The sequence below is a fragment of the Spodoptera frugiperda genome, chromosome 18 (genome assembly GCF_023101765.2).
Source record: "Spodoptera frugiperda isolate SF20-4 chromosome 18, AGI-APGP_CSIRO_Sfru_2.0, whole genome shotgun sequence".
NCBI lineage: Eukaryota > Metazoa > Arthropoda > Insecta > Lepidoptera > Noctuidae > Spodoptera > Spodoptera frugiperda.
Genome location: NC_064229.1, coordinates 11,024,350 through 11,043,812, shown reverse-complemented (window position 1 = coordinate 11,043,812; position 19,463 = coordinate 11,024,350). Strand labels below are relative to the sequence as shown.

General features: G+C 34.7%; 1 protein-coding gene across 2 annotated transcripts in view; it reads right to left on the bottom strand.

Annotated features, from left to right (window-relative positions):
• Positions 1-19,463, bottom strand: part of LOC118278119 (mucin-3A) — a 71,056-nt gene that overhangs the window by 43,159 nt on the left and 8,434 nt on the right. For both annotated transcript variants that reach the window (XM_035597195.2, XM_035597196.2), the window contains exon 3: positions 13,279-13,320. The gene's annotated coding sequence lies outside the window, so the exon portion shown is untranslated. The remainder of the gene's footprint in view (positions 1-13,278; positions 13,321-19,463) is intronic.

Genomic DNA, 19,463 nt, shown 5'->3' with positions numbered 1-19,463 from the left:
ACAAGTCATTGGATATTTTCCCCACTCAGATGTCGGCTTTCTGAGAGGCCGTGCTATCACTCCGGTCGAGCCGGCCGATTCGTGCCGGAGCCTGGCTCTCCCACAATTATCATATCATATTTTTTTACTTACATTATATTAGGATTATAGTCTAGTACTAAATAATATATTCAGTCTTAATTTCCCAATAACCTTGACAGCCTATATCATTGATCAGATCAGCTCAAGTCTTACTGCTATTCAAAATTATAGTAATTACGTCGAACCGAAATTAGGGAAGTGACGAAATGATCCGTCATATTGTGTATAGTGGGTAAGTATCTATGTACTTATGTACTTATATACTTTTGTGAGTAATTTTATACTATACTGTGATGTGCAATACTGCCCTTGGTATATTGGTGTATCATTTGGCCTTGTTATGACTATGCAAAATGGATTCTGAGTTTAGATTCATCATCATTACATCAACAGCCTATAAGTGGCCACTGCTGACCGAAGGCGGAGGTCAGCCCGAGAAGAGTCTCATACGGAGAAGGTTTGAGCATTAATCACCACGCTTGCTTAATGCGGGTTGGCGATTTCAAACTTATAATTAGTCATAATAAGCCCAGGTTTTCTCACGATGTTTTCCGTCACCGTTTGTCAGTGGAATAAACTTAGAAAGTACATATTATGACAAAAGAAAAATCGCATTGGTACTTGCCGTTGGTATTTTACGAGCCTGCACTCTCAAGCATGAGAAGCGGGCGTCTTAAACCACGATATGAGTTTAGGTTAGTGCTTGTTGCCTAGTTTCGTAAGCCAGGTATTCTATGTATTGTCGTTTTTCCATAATAATATTAATTATGAACAGTCTGCACAGTTATTTGGCATACAGGCGAAATCTTGATTCAAAATCTCTATTTACGTACGGTACCGAGACATTATGCGTAGAAAAATTGCGTACCACTGACAACACGATGATGCAATTTGTCCTATCAAAATTGACACCATCCAATAAATACAAAATATTCTGCCAAACAAATTCTCAAATTCCACGGCCCGTCGTGACGCATCCAACCTTTGCAGCAATAAAAAGGATGTAACAACGATTTAACGTAAATGTCGATTGTCGATCGATTGTCTATCCGATGCGCAGGCGCCGATGCCAAGGACACCACTTTAATGGATCTTGGACGAGTTAATGGATCATGGAATGTGTTTCTGTTAGTTTGTTTGTTTGTTTTGTATCGTGATCGTTGATTGAATTAAATGTGTAACGATGTTATGAGGTAGTTATTGCTAAATAAATTATACTTGTACCTACCTCATAGTTTTTTTTGTTCGCGTTTGTGGTTAAGTCTTAATGGGTTGTGTCTGGTGTTTGGTGAATGGTCTTGAAAGTAATATACCTATCTCATTTGTTTTGAACACAACATGTCGAATTACACTTTATAAAGTGGATGTCTAGGTAAATGATAATGTGTGATTTGGGTGAATAGTGTTAAGTTTAGTGTTAAAGGTATTTATTTCAACTAAACCACTAACAGGTACTTTTGAAGAAAATAGGCTGACAGTCTGTCCGTCAGTGAAACTAGGTGCTCGTTCCAAAGTGTAGCTTCGAATGGAGAAGATCGAGCAAAAAACTCCAATCGTTTAGATATACATAATATATGTTTTACAAGTGCTAGCCAAATATTGACGTGTATAAATCTATTGTTTCTACAGTACATTTTATTTATTAAAAAAAACTACTTCGAGTACAATTAGGTACGATACAAATCGCTTCATTCTGCAAATCACTTTTTATATAAGTTGTATATTATAAAAGATAAACAACACTGACTACAGATTTATCAATCTGCATTACAAAGTGAGATACATGCGCATACGCATTGCAATGTAATCCCACGTGTCTATGAACGTAATCATCCACAAAATGTACTTGACCGCATAATTAGCTGAATTAAAATACTTTTCGTAGTCAAGCCACTAATTAGTTGATCTATTGTGCCGCCAGAGGTCGCGCTGTGTGACTTTCTGACTACATGATAAATATGTCCATTATGTCAAGGATGTTATGTCTCATGGAAAATGTAGATGTTGGAGATTTTTTCTAGCGTAATTAATTCTTTGGTAATATGGTTTAGTTTTGTGTAATGAGTTTAGTCAAGGGTGGATTTAAATTAGGTACTAGCAATGTAGGTGTGTAGGTAATCGGGGCTCCGGATCAAAGCAGGAGAAGGAACAGTGTGGTTTTTAGTTACCTAGTAAGAGGCACTTCAAGAGACTCTCGCCTCACCCAACCCAGGAGAAAACATTCGATGATTCATGCCTTACAAAAAAAAAAACAGGTACGTGAGTAGGCGCTTACTTCTCTATCTACCCCTACAGGGATTAAAAGACGTCACGTTTTGTATCTACATATGTATGTTAAAACTGTAAAGTGCATCGTAAACATTTTGTAATAAAATATCGTATTCGTGCTGGTAGTAAAAGGAAAATTAACAGCCAGCTGATGGGTAAATCCACTTTCCAAATGTCAGCTTACGACTCTAATTATTCAGAAAACACACACAACATAAACGCACGTTAATTATGAACAGTGTGCATACGCTGTGTTATTTATATGCAACGATATTAATTGTTAGATGTTTTTGTCACGCAGTTTACTTAAATATAACGATGATCGATTAGGTAAATTGATTGATTTTTGAATCTTAGTTGTCTGTTGGATTATGTTTACAAACATACAAGTTCACATACATATAACACCCAGATCCGAAACGAAAATTTGTGGCTTACGTAGTTTGTGGCAGAGAGTTGCTTCGTGCGGGAATCGAACCCGCTACACGTTATGTGGCAGCCGGTTGCCCAGCCACCGCGACAACCGTTCAGTCATAGTACATATGCCCGGTTCCTATCCATCTAACTTTCCATGGTGACAAAATAAACCGAAAACTAAAGGGTAGTTCTTCGAAATTTGATTCTTCGACTGATTCATATGGCCAAAATTTAATTCCACTTTAAGATCTGTAACACGTGTTCATATGAAAATAGATATACCAAATAAAGTATATTCGAATGAGGGACTCGTTTTTAAAAAATAGTTTTTGAGATATCGACGTTCGAATATTTTCTGCCCAGATGAATCAGAAATTGTTACAGATGAATCTGTTGAACAATTGAAAATTGTATGTAAATGAGCTCTGTATTTATTTTAATTTCACATTCTTTTAATTTCTTTTTAGAATACCATTTTCGAGTACTTTCGCACAGAGAAATCACGAGCATTCATCATCACGCTTGCTCAGGGCGGATTAGCAATTTTAGACTCATATTAATTACATTCCTCAAAAAAAAGTTTTTAAATTATAGCTATAACCTTTATAGCTAAGTTAATTTAAAAATAAGACTAGTAAAAAAATGGACAACGCAACTTTTATGATTCATATGCGGTTTTGACCATACGAATCAGGCACAGATGAATCAGGATTTTGCTTACAATCATGCATAACTCATCGTATATACAGACTTCATTCTTGTCATTTTTCTACACGAATGAATAACCAAAAAGCTTCACACGAAACATAGATTAAAGTTCTAAAACTGTAAAGTAAATTTTATAAAATAGGCATTGTAATCAGGAAGCCATGTAAACCAAACACAGATGAATCAGATATTTACCTTAGTAACACCTGGATCTAAGCCAACCAGCCGCACGTCCGCCTCCTAGCTTGTCCGTTGCACGCCTGGCTTTCCTCCGCACAGGAAGCCAGACTCTCATTATTAATACCCGACCAAGTATGGTCATTCGCAGCCTACGCCATATTAATCAGTATTATACGCCGGACACTTCTTATTTATTTATTTATAATCATACTAACATAGTTATAACGAATGCATTTTTTTTTGAAGAGGACTACTCATCTCCTTTCGTTGTAATTATAATTTATATTGAAGTATCAAAGGGAAAATGCGAAATCGACTACTTTGTTCCGGAAAATGGCAAACGGACACGCCATATGAATCAGAAGAACGAGCTTTAAAAAAATATATTTTGTACCTAGACTGCAATTATTTAAAAAATATGATTTGTCCTAGTAACTGATATAGCTAAACTATACTAAAAAAAATATTACATGCCTTTTTGTTAGTTGGTTTCAAAAATATTCTCATAGACATCGAAAATTTTGTCTCTGAAGAACTACCCTAAATTCAACTAAGAAAACGCTAGCAAGAAACTATCTCTCGTGTAACAATAAAAAAACTACGACACAAACTTTTAACAAAATTACATCACCACCAAAATGCCTTGAAGATCTCACCTCTCGACATTACCCCCAGCATTCACGACAAAATTATGTTTCAATCCCGTAACAAGATCAGATACGAACGTTTCAATACATTCATTCATTCAGCCGATTGATAAATATGTTATCTGTGGTTATTGACACTCTGTGACGCGCCATATTTGGCGGGAAAGTTAATATTGTATTGTTGCGACTTGTGTAAGTAGGCTGGCTTGGCTGCTTTTCGAGGTAGTTTCCGGTATGCGGCGTCCAAGTGTTGGAACAACATACCTCCGCCAATTAGGGACCTGCAAAGCATGTATAGTTTCAGAAGAAAGCTAAAGGTTTTTTTAACAAGCTCACAAATCGACAGTGAATCAATAAATATTGATTTGTCCTTTATTTAAATTGACTTTATTTTATTTTATTTTATTTTTGACTTTATTTTATTTTATTTTATTTTTGACTTTATTTTATTTTATTTTATTTATTTAGTTTTGTAGGTTCACATGAGTATGACATATTTTTTTATCTTAACTTATTTATAATCTGACATTTTCTTATTATTAAAATCTAAAAATCTAAATACTATGTATGAGTGCTATATAGCAGCAATGCGGGATACAATAAGTCTGGTAAACTTACCTTCGAGTCCCATGTTGTCTGCGGTAGTTGTTGGTGGATTGCCGTCCTGTGCCACCCTTGTATTTTCTTGTATTTTCTTACACCTTCCACGCTCGCTCTTCCGCGCACTGTTATCTAGACATGTACCTACATAGTCTAGATAATTTATTCGTTTCCATGGGGTAATGACAAAGCGACCACTTTTACGGGTACTTAGGAGTCAAATGAGTGTCGTGCTGCGGGGTGACCTTACGATCACACACCTACCCACAATATTATGTTTTTCTTTTATTATGTTCTTTTTAATTGTTATCATTTATTTTTATTTATTTATAGATGTATTTTAAAATATATGTATGTATGTTTATTTTAATATTCTCATTTTTATGTTTATTTATTCTGTTAATTTATTTTACTATATTACTTGTGTTTTGTTTTGTTTTGTGCGTTGTCTCCGTCCGTGGGTCACTGCAAAGGGTGCCAACTGAAAATCAGTGCTGGGTACTTTCGGTGCCCAGCTCATACTGAGGTGGCAACCCTTTTGGCTTGGGCACGTTGCCACCTTGTTTTTTTTTTTTTTTACCTGTTGTGTGTTTGTATGTGTTTTTTTTTTTTTTTTTTTTTTATATAATTTAAGTAGTGCATTTTTTTTTGTTTTTTTTTTAAATTTATTAATTAATTTTACCAACTTCTATTTTGTGTTTTGTTTTGGTGCATCGTGGCCGGTGCCGAATAAATGATTTTTCTTTCTTTCTTTCTTTCTTTCTTTCAAGTAGTCGTTTCGTAGATGTCATCTGATTTATATAAATGTAATGATGAAAGAGGATGTATTGTTGATTGGCAAAATGTTTAAACATCTCTTTATTTTATAGAGTTACTCGTAAATCATTGCAATTGGCGTTCCATTGTCTCTGTCTACCCCCATGGGAGACAGGCGTGAGGTGATGTATGTATGTAGTTAAATAATTTGGGTTCAGAGCAAAGCAAGAGCCGTTTTCCATTATAATGATGATATACTTGTATGACGAGATGCATTTGTATTGAAAAACTGCATGCAAGAATTAAACACATAGGTAAACATCACTTTTACCATACTAAATTAATTAAAACACCAGTTTACTCACACGGAATAATAAGAAAACCCCTAGTTTCCAGGCAGTGCGGACGCACGCTGTTCTTGTAGAATAAGTGATTCTGTGACTCGAAATTAGTAGAGCGTTTCTCATTATTTCACGTGAGTAAACCGGTGTTTTTAATTTACAAACTTAGATAACACCCGTAACAACAAACTCCCGCTGTTTGTTCGCAATCGAACCTGAAATACTTAATAATCGACTTAACTTGTAACTGATACATAGTTAATAGATTTAGAATGTTCCCACAGTAAATCAAAGACGCTGTTAATTAAGTACAAGCAGAGTTGTAATAATATGTATGTATCTATTACGAACATACATACAAACATTATGAATTAATGATCATCATTATTTTGAACATGAGATTTAAACATTGTGTGTGTTGTGTATGTTCGCAGTTTATTGATAGACAAGGAACCTTTTTCATATAAGAGGGCTCGTCAGCATCTTGAAGCTTGGCAGACGTGTAGAGGATCGCAATTTTGTAGTATCAGGTATTTAAGTCGTGGTTGCTGAAGGTTTAAGACGTCCGCTTCTCATGTATGAAGGTTCGAAACCTACCAACGGCCTGAACCAATGTGACATTTTCCAAGTTATTAAGTACTTTCTAAGATTATTTAGACACTACTGACAAACGGTGAAGGAAAACATCGTAAGGAAACCTGGACTTAAAATTTCTGATTATAAGGTTGAAATCGCCAACCCGCATCGAGCAAGGGTGGTAATTAATGCTCAAACCTTCTCCATGTGAGGAGAGCTTTTAGTCAGTAGTAGCCACTTAGGATGTTGATGTGTGTGTGATGTGATATATCAGAAAACATTACCGCCCGGTCTTTCTTAAACACTTATTTCTTAGTTGGTTAAATTAACTCAATAATGGCACACGAGTACCTAACAAACATAAATATATTTAATAACACAATCAAAAATTTCCCAAAAACGCCTTACAAAACAAAACACTCAATTTTGTAACGTACCAAATCACAAATTAGATTAATTTTCTCACGTCCCAAAATGTGCCTTATCTTGATTGGCATAGGAACTGTTTTCGAGTGGGTGCGCATGCGCAGGGCGTCACGCGAACTGTTATATAAGCGTTACAATTATGCATTTGCCGTGAGAACGGGGTGTGATTAAATTATTGACACACTAACTGTGTGTGTGTGTGGTGTGTGGTGTGTGGTTAAACCACTAATCAGGTAATGAGATTATACCACAGTGTGGTGTAGACAATTATCTCGGTTAAATGAGTGGATTTACTGAATGTATTTGGTTAGTAGATTCGTAGGCTGAAGTTTGATATGTGAGAATAGGTAGGGGCTTATTTACAATTCAATTAACACAATTATGTTGTTTGTTTTGATAGGACAGAGTATTGTATCCTTAACTAAAACTAGTGTCTATTTCTAGGCAATTCGGCGTAGAGTTAGTAATTGTGATTTCCTCAGAAAAATCTATCAGTATTTCCTTGGCTCAGGAAGCTTAAAAACTGATTAACATCACTAACCCAAAAAAACCTGGAGTCTTTTGAAGGTTTGAATAATAAAAGTAGAAGTAGTAAAATCACATCTACACCCTATAGTATCTCGAAAAGCATAGAAAACGGGTTGGTTTTTAGTCAGTAAGAGTCTGACACTCCCTCTCGCCTCGCCCTGGCGAGAGATACATTGGAAGATTTTCCCCCTTAAAAAAACCCTATAGTATGTAATAGTTATGTATGAAAACCTACAGATAAACATGTTATTATAATTTCACTTATAAACACATTACACACTCGTACATAAGCTTCGAACAACCATGACCTACGCCACTTAAAACTCTTATAACCAGTCCCAATAAAATAAACGACAACTCGAAACACGAACAAAAACGCACAAAACCCGTTCAGACATAATATCGGTAACAATTATATATAGAGACCGGCGTTATGCATATAATGTAGTACAATCGGTTATGCCGGAAGGTCCAAAAGAATTTCTTCTTAATACCAAGGGCATTGAGTCCAATTTGGATTAATTAGCATACCGATGTTTGAAAAGGGCAGATGTATGATAGTGTTTATGTGAATGGAAGACTTTTTCAGACTCGTTTTTCCTTTTAGGTACTAGGTAGAGGTCAAGGGTAGAAAGAGATAGTGAAATAGTTGCAATTTTATAGGTTCATAGTTTTATATGTTCCTTTGTCAATCTTGAAAGTTTATAGTTAAAAAAATTACAATAATGACTAAGTCAGAGTCAAAGCATTTATTTCAATTACTCCTTAATTAGGCACTGTTGCAACGTCAAATTGAATGGTCCGCCAATCTATCTGTCAGTGCAGCTAGGTGCTCGTTCCAAAGTGTCGCTTCGAATGGAGAAGAACGAGCATAAGTTTCCATCGTTATTCTTTTCAAAAAAGTTTTTTTTACATTCACGCTAAGTACATTTGCGATTCAGTATGTCATATTCCTTATCAATTTTCCTCTATCGAAATCATTCTGTAATCCTTATTTCAGTTATAGTTAACTTAAATCTTTATTTTTTATTCTTTAATATAAAAAAAAACAAACATTAACGTAGGCTACCTCCTCCTTTGAAGTCGGTAAAAAGATAACTAATACGACCTACATAGGTCAAAAGTCGGTCATCAGTAACTACATCTCTACATACCCTATCATTCAGCTAGCATGATGTTATGTATATAGTTCACATACAAATAATAGATTGATGGTCATATATAATACATACATGTAAACACCATACAATTATATATGTAGATATGTATCTAAATGGCATTGTTTATGGCGTATAATGTGTGGTGGCCATTCTATGGGATGTGTGTCGAAGTATGTCGGTAGACATTGTCATAACCTAGTTTAGTATAGGGAAAGGTAATAGACCTTTCTTACTTATGACTTTAATAGTAAAGTAAAAGTAAAAACCCAATAAAGGTAACTTTTAAACAGTTAATGTATGCATTGTATTTTGATTAAAAACATTAAAGTTTCGAGAAAATTAGGTTTTCGAAACGTTGGGAGCCTGCGTTTACGTATGTAAAGAAATAAGCTACACTTTGCAACCAGCAACCAGCTTCACTGATAGACAGATTGACGGACAATTCAATTTGACGTTTTAAAAGTGCCTAATTAACGATTAATTGAAATAAATGCTTTGACTTTGACTTTGAAACTTCGAATCGTACTCGGTTTATGACTTTCTATTCTATAATTAAAAACTATAAACATATTAAGATGACAATTTGTCCGGAAATGTAGAACAAATGTTTAGTAACATAAGTCTCCAAGCTATACGGCTTGGGAGCCCCAATCACTAATGAGAGTACTATTACTTACTCTGATGTATTCACTACAAATCAGTACTATGCACATAAGGACTTCAAGAAGAAATGGTGTTGAATATAGAAAAAGTGGTTCATTAATCATCAGTCATCTTACTCTCTGCATAATAACACTATAATATGATAGCCTTCCTCAACAAACTTTCATAGATTCACACGAGGCTAGTAGAACATGCGCCTGAGTCGGAGCGATCGACCGAGTCGATTCGACTCGATGGGAAGATGGCCTTTAGTTGCAGTCGCCGCATGCGCACAAACCGGTGCGTAGCGTTAGCAAGGAAAGTGTAACAGTTAGATGAAAAATTGTATATATTTTTTTGTAAAACGTTACCGCACACTAGGATTTTCTCCTGTGTCGTGGGTGCGTTTACAATCATACAAGTTCACATACATATGGAACCCAGACCCGAAACAACAAATTAACAATCACACAAAGAGCTGTTCTGTGTGGGAATCGAACCCGCTACACGTTATGCGGCAGCCGGTTGCCCAGCCATCGCAACAACCGTGCAGTTAATTATACATTTATAAACATTTTTGGGGACTAGACTTTGAAATTAGGACTTTGCGGACTAGGCTTGTTATAGTTTCAATAAGAAACTTAAAAATGTTTTTAATTAGTAATTTAATTACTTAGCTTACCTAGTTTGAATAAATAAATATATTTGTTATGGGAATTAAAAACCGCTTCACATGGCTAGAGAGAATACTTAGATATTATATTTTAATTGCTAGCTAGACAACTTGGTGTAGTTAGGTATATTCTATGATGAAACACAACACGAAGTCAACACTCGACAGCCCTTAACCGAATTTGGATCACAAACAATAAACCATTTAATGTCGGTTACAAAACATTTTCCCAATCAACAGTCTTAACCTGTAATTAAATCTCACATCACATATCATTTCAACTGATAAAACAAAAGGCGATAGTTTCTCTAACAACGTGCCAACGATTGTTCTGCTGACGGTACTGCGTGCGGCCTTGAACTTTCTGTTTCGGCAACGGTACTGATGTGTAGTCGGCCTAAACACACACATGCGTGTGTAGGGCTGTCACGATTCAGTTAATGAGAAATGTTTTCGTCATTAATTATTTATTAATGTGTTTTTGTGAGAGTTGAGTGATTGGTGAGTGAACAATGGGAAATTATTTTGAGAAAATTTTTTTATATCGTCTCTTGCAAAGTTTTTTTTTTTACATTTAATGGGTCGACGTGGTTGACCGCTAGTCTCACCTGATGGTAAGTGACTGATGCGGCCTACGATGGAGCACGTCTGCTCAATAAGCAACCTATTCACTACGGGCCTTGAAGACACCCAGGTTATACCCATCAGGAAACACAGACTCCAGTGATCAGTGATTTGTCAATATCGATAACAGTATCAGCAAAATATTGTTTTAAAAACTGTTATGTGTGAATGAACTGGACTTCGTAGTTTGTGGATCAGTCGTGGTGGCCCAGATGGTCTAAGTGCTCATGTATGTGACATTCTTCCGAGGTATATCATGTACTTTCTAATATTTTTAGACTGATAAACAGTGAAGGAAAACATCGTCTGGGCTTGTAAGTTTGAAATCTTCGCATTGAGCAAGCGTGGTGATTAATACTCAAACCTTCTTCATGCGAGAAGAGGCCTTCGGTCAGCAGTTGCCACTCTATAGGCTGATGATGTGTGTTGATGCGAAAGAGGCCTAATGAAAATATTACATCAATTGTAAATATTGAAATTTGAAACGTTTATGATAATAATATAATTTATGACAGGAAGGACGGTAACTAAAATACATAGCTAAATCAATTTACCAAATAACAAAAGAGCTAGATGACTCACATAATAATATGTACCGACACAAATCTTCAAAATAGTGAATAATTACCTATATACAAACGCTAACTGTTTACACCAGTTGCATTAGGTAAGTATAAATATTCATTTTACGATATTGTGAAATGTAATTCAAGTAAAAATAAGAGTGAAATACAAAACAGATCGATAAACATTTCAATAAATCAAACTCAAACGACAGTTGGATCACACGACGTGAACTTGTAGTGAGGCGTGGTCACTATTTATTTTTATTGGACCACTGCAGTTTATAATGTCAAAGCCTTATAATTATAATACTTAGTGCACTCACTAGTATTTAATTTTTAAAGGCTAATCTAGACGGTAATCTCGAATAACCAGAAGCTTTTAGTGAAATGTTAATGTGTGTGTGAGTGGTGTAACATTTATCAATTGAACTTTGTATAAATGAAATAAAAAAGTTGTTTAAACATACGTTTTGCGATTTGATTTATTGTAAATTGATCGATTAGTAAATCGAAGTATGTGTTATTTATGTTCAGTGCATGACAGCTAGTTACTTGACCTGAATTGAAATGGTCTTGTTTTTTTATAAATATTGATCTAATTTAAGCATTGATTAAGAAAGAATTTATAGCTTATTTGATAGCTGTAATTAGTGGTAGTAATTATTTAGAGCAATGTTAATTTACTGATTGATTAATTCATAATATTTTGTACTTACCTTAATTTAAAGTGACTCAAGATATTTTTTTGTTTACAAAAGTTTACCCACGCAATGATTTTGTCCTGCATCGTGGGTGGTTTACAAGCGTACAATTTCAAATAAATATGACATCCAGATTCGAAACAACAATTTGTGGATCACACAAAGGGTTGCTTTGTGCGGGAATCGAAGACGCTACACGTTGTAAGGAAGCCAGTTGTCCAGTCAACGCACCAACCGAGCAGTCGAGATCAAAAGAGGATGTTATTCATTTCTAAATGAATACAGAGAAATAAGATGACATACATTTATTTAATGATAAACAAATAGGAAATCGTTATTCGAGCACTATCTCATCACCAATATTCCGGTATAAAGTTCTTGTACGACATTCTAACTCATCGTCGCGTTGTTTGTAAATCCGAATTATGTTACACATTACACAATGCAGCTTAACAGAAGCATCATTAATCGTCATTATTTACATAAGACGCTCACACAATAGCTAGTATGGGAACGCGAAACGAGAAAAACGTAGGATTTACTATAAAATTTTAATTGGACGCTGCTCGCTGGTACAAAGTCACTTCGTGCGGATTTCATAAACATATGAATTCCGCCATGATGGCTAGGGAAGAATTTGTTACTAAACACGCTAAATGATGCGGTTACCTAAGAATTTAGTAATTATATTACTGTGTAATTGTGCTGAGAGGAATTAATTTTAATGTTCGTTGTAATGAAGGGAGATGTAATTAGAGGGCGAAGTGTGTCATGTTAGTGAAATTATATTTAAGTAATGAGTCGTCCTAAGCCTTACACTTATAAGAGAAAATGATGCACATTGCGATGTTAAAGGAAATCTGCAACCTATTTCAAACATATGAAAATAAATGAAACTTAATTTTATTATTGAAAATTACTCAATTGATAAAACACAAAGTCAACTTAACATAATAATATAGAAAGAAATAATTATAAACACTATCAAATATCAATGATTTAACTTTTCTAAATGTTTTATGTTTTACTAAGATTAAAATTTTCCTTCCTGCAATAACTACCAACATTAATTAGTAGAAGCATGAAGTAAACTCTTGCAATATTGCATCACACACAAACAATAAATAATTGTTCCCATCCATGATGTGTCGACATATGTCAAACCTATGAAGAAGGTCCAATCTAACTTGTTCACAACTTAATTATCACCATTAAGTTATAATTAAAGTAACTGACAATTAAAACGTCCTGTACTTTATAGGATTAAGTGACCCTTCATCATATTTTCAAGTAGGACTAGGGATAGTGTCATAGTTTTGTATGTATTTAATTAGTAAATATAGTAAAATAAATTAAAGTGTAATATATAAGTAAATGGACTTACCAGTTCACTTCAATAGTAACTCGGTTGACCTGGATTCAATATCTGGAAAGAGATAAATATTTTGTTAATACAATTGGTGGGTTTTGTAATTTAAATTAAAATAATCAACTGAAAAAGCATTGTATCTAGTAGGAAATATGAGCAGGAGTAGTTATCTACAATAGTGTAAAATAATGAAAACGAAAGCTATATGGCTTCACTACTATCGATACATTGCATACTCAAGCAGCGCATCTTCCTCGCACAGTTACATAGCTTAGTATCAGTGGAAACGGTCACAAAGTTTCACAGCTTAGGTATTACATTTTCGTAGCATAGCTACATAACACATCTCTGGTGGAAAAGCACCCTTATTACTTTGTGGCAGCGGGTTTATGACAGAGTGGTACATATTCTGCATTTTAATTTCTATAGAAAATTGAAAACTTTTTATCTCAAAATTGCTTGCTTACAATTTAGTTCTTCTTTTTACCTGAGTACTAAATAACTCAACAGTATAATCAGCTAAATACCAAGCCGTGGTGTGTGCGTACCTCAGCCACGCTCGAGTGCAGTAGAAACTGAGATGTCTCTCACAATGAAGTAATTTCATGTCATCGTTTACTGTGACAGCCTGTCAACAGTTACGTGGCGAAGTGGTTATATTATCGAATACTATATTGTGGAGACATTATTCTATTATCTCACTATATTGAGATGTAGCTGAGAAATTTATCGTAAAGTTTATTTAAGGTAGTTTCTGAGATAAGTAAGTTGTCTTGTTTCGATATTAGTTTAAGACATTGAATTTTACATACATAAATATTTAATTAAAATGAAATCAATTGGTAGGTAAAAAATATATTCCACTTTTATTAGACACATACATTATATTTCTTAACACATTGAACGCCGTGGTGGTCACCGGTGACCGATGTTAGCGGAGGATTTGCCTTCAACAGTTTTCTATTGGCAGTCAAAGACTTAAAAATTTAAAATAACATGTTCCAAAACGTAAACTATGGACAATAAAACCAAAAGAAACTCCATAGATCCACAAGAAATATGATAATTACATATACCCATCAGGAAGCTTCAACCACGCATTTCATTACCCCCTATTTTCGACCACCATGCACAATTTAACTCACTACCTATAATAATACATATACATAGGTACACAGGGTTACATATCAAGTTATACATAACCAGTATAAACTGACCGTCAAACATGGGGAAAGATCATACAAAGCGAGACCATAGTAAAGTGGCTTTTAGTGTACAGTGTAGAGTACATCCCATTTCTTAAGATTGGGGCCGCGCCATACATTCTCTGCACATTTCTACTAAACAATGGTTATTCAAATCGATGTGGTTTTGTGATAAACTTGTGTTTACTGTCCTTTGTGTGTGTTTACTTCATAGTGCTGTTTCTTTTATTATTATTATGTTGTCGTTTACTTTATTTAATGTGCACCTCTGCCTACCTCTTCGGGAATAAAAGGCGTGACGTTGCGTATATTCTACAGGATGTCCCAAATCTCAACAATATAATTTTACCCAGTGATAGTCCTTCTTATGTCAGCTCTGGAAAGCACAAGGAAAAAAATCCATTTTTGAAAAAGTTACTAAAGAAATTCTGGCCTAAAGACATGTCTTTTGTACAATTTTGAATACAATCTAAATATAAGATTGCAACACTGAAACACGTGTATGTTTCTTTCTATCTCTCCATCTCCGACGCTATAAATATTATCACCCGCTTGCATTGTCCATTGTAACGTACACTCGTATCTTACACACACTAACTTGTCACCCTTTTTTGTCACCACTTCCGAACTCCTGACAACGTTACTAAGTAATATAGTTTTAGTTGCAATCATTCATAATTAAGTTTTATAGTTAGTTATCTTTTGTTCTGTGACAGACTTGTGAACTGAGAATAATACGTATTATGATTTGTTCTTAAATATATTGTAATAAAATTATATTAATTGTAACAATAAACTATTAATGTTTATGAAACAGCAATTTTTTATCGTACATTATTTAAAAATGTGAAGCCGTTTGTTTCATTTAAGATAAGAAGTACCTAATTATTAAAAAAATAAAATGAAAGCAAAACTACGCCATATCAAAACCACCCATTACCCTCAATGATTAGTCACGAATTAATTCAACTACAAAATTAAAACTAAAACTAAAAAAAAACTACAATTAAAAAAACTATTATATCGTCGCAAATAACAGAGTTCAGGTAAAACTTGCGACAATAAACCGTCACAATTCCTTCATAATGAATTATTACGAGTGTAATCCATACTTTCATCTGCGCCCGCGCTGCGCATGCCACCTCGGGTGCGCACGCGCATGCGATGCTTTCCCCGCATTACAGCTTGATAGCTAGCTATTAAATAAGTATTGTGCAACTGTATGTACTAAAATATTCATAAACAAGTGAAGGATGGACAGACAGACAGTTTGGCGATATATGGCCCGTGACGTTTATGTAAGTCGTTGACAGGTAATGGGATGCTCTTTAATAAGTAATAACTAAGTTTGAAATGTAATGTTTTGTATTGCATCGGTCAGTTTGATAATTTTTAAAGGTTTTTTTCAGTCTAATCAGAATACGGTCTCAATTTTATAAAAAAAATATAACTGCAAGTTGATTATATTTTTTTTAATTTTATAACTGATAAGTTGATTATTTTAAGAATATTATATCTAATCAAAGTTATTTCATAGAATAAATACGTAACTATGGTAAAATAGAAAACCTTACGATACATATGTATTACATATAGAAATATTTTTATGTTAAACGGGTTTATTGAGCTTCTATTGTATGGTCATCAAGAGAGTGTGTTCCAAATAAATATCAGATCGATCTGACATCTGGAAGAGGGTTAAATGCCAATTACAATTACTAAAAGTAAAAACAGAGTTCTTGCAAGCATGTGTTCTTAATGTTTTTCATAAAAAAGCTAACTTTTTATAACTTGGGTAATCCTATTACACGCAATACCTATTTACATTTAAGGCTCTAAGAATTTCAAGCCTATTAAGTAGTGTTTAAGTTACAAAAGCCTAGGAAACTTGTCACACGTCAAACATTTCATAACTTAACTGTATAACAAACAGTTAAAGTTAAATCCTTTCAAGTAACTCAAGTTCTTGACAAATAACTTAACTCTAACTTAACGAGAGCTTACCTAACTTGGTTAGGTTTACTTAGAGCTAAAGTGACACCTGCGTAATTGTTGTTAAGTTATGGTGGGTAATGGGACTTAATGTGCCATGGGTATGTGTTGATGGGATGATGAGTTAGAGCTTAAGTTGTAGTTAAGTTATTTTGGTCTATGGTTTAGGACACCTGGGTAATTACTGATGTTAGTGTTTAGATTAAAGTTAAATGTTGTTTATGTCACCCTAGCTGTTTTAGTAGGACTGAAAAATTATAATATTTATGTAAATTTCTATATTTGTAAACGCACGCACGACAAGGAGAAAATACGAGTGTGGAGCTACGTTTTAAAAAAAATCTTCTAAAACTAACACAGTTATATTTCAGTAAGGTGGTGTACAAATATATGTTTATTGTAAATAATATATACATTAGTTATACTACCCCTGAAACTGAAATTCATTTAATTTCGCTCACTGAAAATTTTAATATAAAATTTTGACTTAACCTGAAATCGACTTTCAACTGACAGACTCACAACTAGGTAATCAGGGTTAACACATTACAATAAATAATCCATTGACAATAATGCTATCGCCAATCGATCCCCTTTCCACGTGTAATTGCTGCGCGTACGCTGACCATGACTTTTACTGGCTGCGCCGGCGCACCGGAGCGTGGACGCGTTATGCAGTGTAAATATATGACTATATGCTTTAATATAGTGTAATGACTATACTTAAGTATGTGTGAGTGGCGAGATTGAGTGACGATCAATGAAATGGAAAGGTGGTTTGAAAAGGGGTTTTAAAATGTCAGCGTCTCGTCGGGAGAGTCGAGTGGGTGTGTCGAGTAGGCTAGTGTTTGGGATGTTTTATTTTGAAGCTCTTAGTCTTATCGCGAAAGTCTGCCTTGTAACTTTTTCTACTGGTGACTTATGGAGCTCCTATTCATAATTATGAACGTTGGTCATAATCGCTATGTTTGACTGGCGGGTTTATGATAATAGTTTAATAGGTAGAGGTTTATAAGAGAACGTTGTATTCCCGTAGTCGAATCGGCCGGTGGTGACAAATGTATTTTAGCCTGCCGCCACAAAGCAATAGTCGATTTTAGGCTTTGTGTCTTTGCATTTAATATGAATTTTGTAAAATAACACACGAGGTTTTTATGCTATTATTCTCTAGACACGCCTCCTTTAAACTATCTTTTAGGCATCCATCATCTTGTAGCAAATGGGATTTAGGTGGAAAAACTTCATTATCTTACACGACAATCAAACCTTGTAAACTACACCCACGCAATAGTATCACAGTAAAAACTAAACGCATCTCTAACGAAGCTCTAGGAACACAAGATCTGGAACATTCTACGAAGCACATTAAATATAAGTTCAGTTGCTAATGTTTCCGTAAGTGACACGGACCGGTCTCGAACCGCCGGCCGTTACGTAAACTGCACATTCTATGACCTTGTGTACTGCGGGTACTAGCCTGTGCCCAGGCGCATCTAGTAGGAGAGTTGAAGGATGATACATATAAAAATGTATTTATGTCTTTTTTTGAGGAGGAAAATCATCCAATGTCTTCTCTCGCCTTAGGTGAGGCGAGAGGGAGTGTCAGACTCTTACTGATTACAAATTACACCGATCCTACGCCTACATAGGTTGCTAGCCAGAGCCCCGATCACCTTTTGACCATCCGCAGCTCCGGTTCTGGCATCCTTACTGAAAAATGAATGTCTGAAATATGTATTTATAGGAACTGGTTGTTAGAACATAATAATAACGTTACGTCTTTGAGTCATCGAAGGCGTATAGGGTAGCTATGAGTAGAAGTGCATATTGCACACGACGCGTCTTAAAATTCAGTATTCGACCGAAAATGAATAAGAGTTATAATGAATACGATTCATTAGATATTACGCAGTCTTCAATTTACTCTCATGTTATCAAAAGGATACTAAACTTCACCCCTAATTTACATAAACAATAACCTAATTGCCATCTTTTCGTGTACATCTCATTCATTTACAAAATCTTGCACACACACATTCATCTTTTGCACATATTCTTTCATCAACCTTCATTTGCGATTACACACACATACGATTAACAAACACATGGACTATATAGTATATAATGGCGCTGACAATGGTAATTTGTGAAAAAAACAAATTCACATCACTACCTCCCAATTTCAAAAAGGTCAACCGTAATTAGGTGATGAGTACAAAGCAAAATGTACTCTAAACTTAGGAGGTATGGTTAGTTTTTGTGTAGCAAGTTCGAATTCGTAATTTTTATTAAGTAATTAGAGTAATTGGTATATAATATACATATATGTGTATATGTAAGTAGGTATCGATTGCATAGTCATTGAAATTGATATGTAGATTATGTATATTGATGAATAGGTGATGAATAAAGGGTAGGCAGAATTATTGGTTGCGTTACTAAAGATAAAATTATCAATTTTATTATTGAAATCATATTATTATGTATATGGTAAAAGTTTAAACCAGTTTAACGTTAAATTCGGATGTCCGGTAAAGTATTTATTGTTTTTATTTTACTCGACATGAGCATGCCCATTATTGGGAATACAAGATTTCTTGCATTGAGCTTATTTTAAAACAAGGACACAACATTAAATTAATAATTGACTGCAAAAAGTAAATACAATAAAAACGATGTTTACGTTCTTACTGGAATGGAATGGAACTCCTTGCCGGAGTCTGTGTATCCTGATGGGTATAACCTGGGTGTCTTCAAAGCCCGAATGAATAGGGTGCTTATGGGCAGACGTGCTCCATCGTAGGCGGCATCATCACTTACCATCAGGCGAGATAGCGGCCAAACGTCAGCCCATTTAACATAAAAAAACACAGCTCCCAAGTGTATATTACTTAATGTACCTACATTCCAAATCATTACGACTGTCCTTGACTGTATGTTTGTGCTACATAAGCTGCATCCAAAACCGTTCTCAAATAAATTACAAATAATCTGCATAATTTT